Below are 4,155 nucleotides of genomic sequence, written 5' to 3'. Positions count from 1 at the left end.
TGTGATTATATGAATCTAATCACATATGATTTATGTGGACATAATTCATTTTTGCTTTGTCGATTCAATAGTTGTTCTCATGTGTTTTATTACATGTGATTATTGGTATAACCGTATGTGATTAAGTACATGAGCACAACTATTGAATCGAGAAGGAAAAAATTCATCTTGTCCACCTCAAATCATATATGATTATATACATATAATCACATGTGATTAATTACACAAAAGCAATTATTCAGTCGAAACCGCAAAAAAAAATATTGTATACATAAATCATATCTGATTAAATACATATAATCACATGTCATATATGATTTATGTGGATGAGATTCATTGTCACATTCTAGATTCAATAATTGTTCTTTGTCTACTGTAATCATATGTGATTAAATACATATAATCATATGTGATTATATGTATCTAATCACATATGATTTATACGGACAAAAAATAATGATGTCTATATAAATCATATGTGATTAGATACATATAATCACATATGATTATATACACAAGAACAACTATTGAATCGAGAACACAAAGATAAATATTATCCACATATATCATATCTGATTAAATGCATATAATCACATGTGATTATATGTATCTAATCACATAGAATTTATGTGGAAAATATTTATTTTCGCGATCTCGATTCAGTTGTTGTTCTTGTGTGCTTAATTACATGAGATTATATGTATCTAATTATGGACAATATTCATTTTCACATTCTTGTTCAAAAGTTGTTCTTGTACATTTAGTCACATATGATTTTTGTACACAAGATTCATTTTCGCGTTTTTTATTAAATAGTTTTTCTTTTTCCACATTAATCATATGTGATTAATACATACAATCACATATTATTAAATACATAAGAAAAAATATTCACTCATGAATATTATCAATATAAATCATATGCGATTTGATACATATAATCACATGTGCTTAAGTACATGAGTACAACTATTGAATTGAGAAAGAAATAATGAATCTTGTCCACATAAATCATATGTGATTAAATACATATAATCACATGTGATTAAATATATTAGAACACTTATTGAATCGACGCAAGAATAAATATTTTCCATACGAATCATATGTGATTAAATATATATAATCACATGTGATTAAATACACAAGAACAACTATTGAATCAACACGTGAAAACAAATATTGTCCATAAATCATATGTGATTAAATAAATATAACCACATGTGATTTAATACACGATGCCAATTATTAAATCAAAAACACGAAAAAATACGGCCCACGTAAATAATATTTTATTAAATACATATAATTAGATGTAGTTATATGTATCTAGTCACATATGATATACGTGGAAAATATTCATTTTTGCATTCTCGATTCACTAGTTTTTCACGTGTATTTAATCACATGTGATTATATGTATCGAGTCACATGTGGTTATATGTATCGAATCATATATGATTTATATGTTATTAAATACATATAAATACATATAACCACATGTGATTATATGTATTTAATAACATATAAATCATATATGATTCGATACATATAACCACATGTGACTCGATACATATAATCACATGTGATTATATACAAGAGAAAACCTAATGAATCAAAAACACAATAACAAATCTTTGTAGGTGGGGGTGGGGGTGGTGGCGGCGGGTGGTGAAAGCGGGGTGGTTGTGATTGGTGGTGATGGTGTGTGGTGATGGGTGTTGGTGGGTGCGTGGGTGGTTGCAAATGGTGGTGATAGTGACGGGTGATGGTTTTGGTGGGTGGTGTGGCGAGTGGTGCTGGTGGGTGGGTGGATGGTTGCAAGTGGTGGTGATAGTGACGGGTGATGGTTTTGGTGGGTGGTGGGGGCGAGCGGTGCTGGTTGGGTGGTGATGATGGTGGGTTGTAATGGTGGTGGCGGGTGGTGGTGGTGGTTATGGTGGGTGGGTGGTGGTGATGGCGGGTGGTGGATAGTGATGGGTGGTGGGTGGTGGTTGGTGGTGGTGGTGGGTAGTGATGGGTGGTGGTGGCTGGTGGTGGTTGGTGGTGTTGGTGGTGATGGGTGGGTGGGTGGGTGGTTGTGGTGGCGGGTGGTGGTGGGTAGTGTGCAGTGACGGGTGGTGGTGGTTGGGTGGTGATGGGAGTGGGTGGTGATGGTGGTGGCGAGTGGTGGTTGGTGGTGGTGGGTAGTGATGGGTGGTGGGTGGTGGTTGGTGGTTGGTGGTGGTGGTGGGTGGTGGGTAGGGGTTGGTGGTGGGTGGTGTGTAGTGATGGGTGGTGGTGGTGGCAGGTGGTGGTGGGTGGTGGGTAGTGATGGGTGGTGGGTGGTGGTGGGTAGTGATGGGTGGTGGTGGCGGGTGGTGGTTGGTGGTGGTCGAGGTGGGTGGTGGTGGTTGTGATGGGTGGGTGGTGGTGGGTGGTGGTTGGTGGTGGTGGGTAGTGGTGGGTGGTGGTGGTGGTGAGTAGTGGTGGCGGGTGGTGGTGATGGGTGGTAGGTAGTGGTTATTGGTGGTGGTGGCAGGAGGTGGGAGGTGGGTGGTGGTGGTTGTGGTGGGTGGGTAGTGGTTGGTGGTGGGTAGTGGTTGGTGGTGGTGGGTAGTGATGGCTGGGGGTGGTGGTGGTGGTGGCGGGTGGTGGTGATGGGTGGTAGGTAGTGGTTCTTGGAGGTGGTGGTGGGTGGTGGTTGGTGGTGGTGGGTAGTGATGGGTGGTGGTGGCGGGTGGTGGTGATGGGTGGTAGGTAGGGGTTGTGGGTGGTGGTGGCAGGCTGTAGAGGTGGGTGGTGGTGGCAGGTGGTGGTGGTTGGGTGGTGGGTGGTGATGGTGCTGGCGGGTGGTGGTTGGTGGTGGTGGGTGGTGGGTAGTGATGGGTGATGGGTGGTAGATGGTGGTGGTGGTTAGTGATGGGTAGTGGTGGCGGGTGGTGGTTGGTGGTGGTTGGTAGTGATGGGTGGTGGGTGGTGGTTGGTGGTGGGTAGTGATGGGTGGTGGTGGGTGGTGGGTAGTGATGGGTGGTGGGTGGTGGTTGGTGGTAGTGGGTAGTGATGGGTGGTGGTGGCGGGTGGTGGTGGTGGAGGTGGGTGGTGGTAGTTGTGGTGGGTGGGTGGTGGTGGGTGGTGGGTAGTGGTGGGTAGTGGTTGGTGGTTGTGGGTAGTGGTGGTTGGTGGTGGTGGTGGGTGGTGGTGGTGATGGGTGGTAGGTAGTAGTTGTTGGTGGTGGTGGCGGGCGGTGGTGATGGGTGGTGGTGGTTGGATGGTAATGGTGGTGGCGGGTGGTGGTTGGTGGTGGTGGTGGTGGTGGTGGGTGGGTGGGTAGTTATGGGTTGTGCGTGGTGGTCGGTGGTGGTGGTGGTTAGTGATGGGTGGTGGTGGTGGGTAGTGATGGGTGGTGGTGGCGGGTAGTGGTGATGGGTGGTAGGTACGGGTTGTAGGTGGTGGTGGCAGGCGGTGGAGGTGGGTGGTGATGGTGGTGGGTGGTGGTGGTTGGGTGGTGGGTGGTGATGGTGGTGGCGGGCGGTGGTTGGTGGTGGTGGTGGTGGTGGGTGGTGGTGGGTGGTGGGTGGTAGTTGGTGGGTGGTGGTTAGTGATGGGTGGTGGTGGCAGGTGGTGGTGGTGGGTGGTGTTGGTTGGGTGGTGAGTGGTGTTCGTTAGTGAGTTTTTTAATTATTTGTAATTATTTTTTGATTATATGAATATTATTTTATAATTTTAATTAAAAAAAATTGTGTTTTTCAAATTTGTTCTCAAATGTTCTCGCGATAAGAAATGTTCTCGATTGAACGCTCCCATATATATATATATATATATATATATATATATATATATATATATATATATATATATATATATATATATATATATATATATATATATATATATATATATATATTTTACGCATGCATATATCAAATACATGTTCATAGATGTACTTGCATATCTAGCCTTATATATCCTTATCCGTGCACATGTGTGGACTTAAACTTACATGTAAAGGTCCTTGAGCAAAAATCTAACCAAATATATAACATGTACTTGATTTGATTAAACTTAGTTGCACATATACGCACGAAACATACTAGACTTAGTAACAAGAAGATAAGTTATAACCTACTAGAAACTTGGAAACAATTAGAAACGATGGACAGTGTACTTAGATTT

Source organism: Lactuca virosa, chromosome 3, assembly GCF_052849685.1.
Source record: "Lactuca virosa cultivar CGN04683 chromosome 3, Lactuca_virosa_CGN04683_v6, whole genome shotgun sequence".
Taxonomy (NCBI): domain Eukaryota; kingdom Viridiplantae; phylum Streptophyta; class Magnoliopsida; order Asterales; family Asteraceae; genus Lactuca; species Lactuca virosa.
This window is presented reverse-complemented; position numbering follows the sequence as displayed.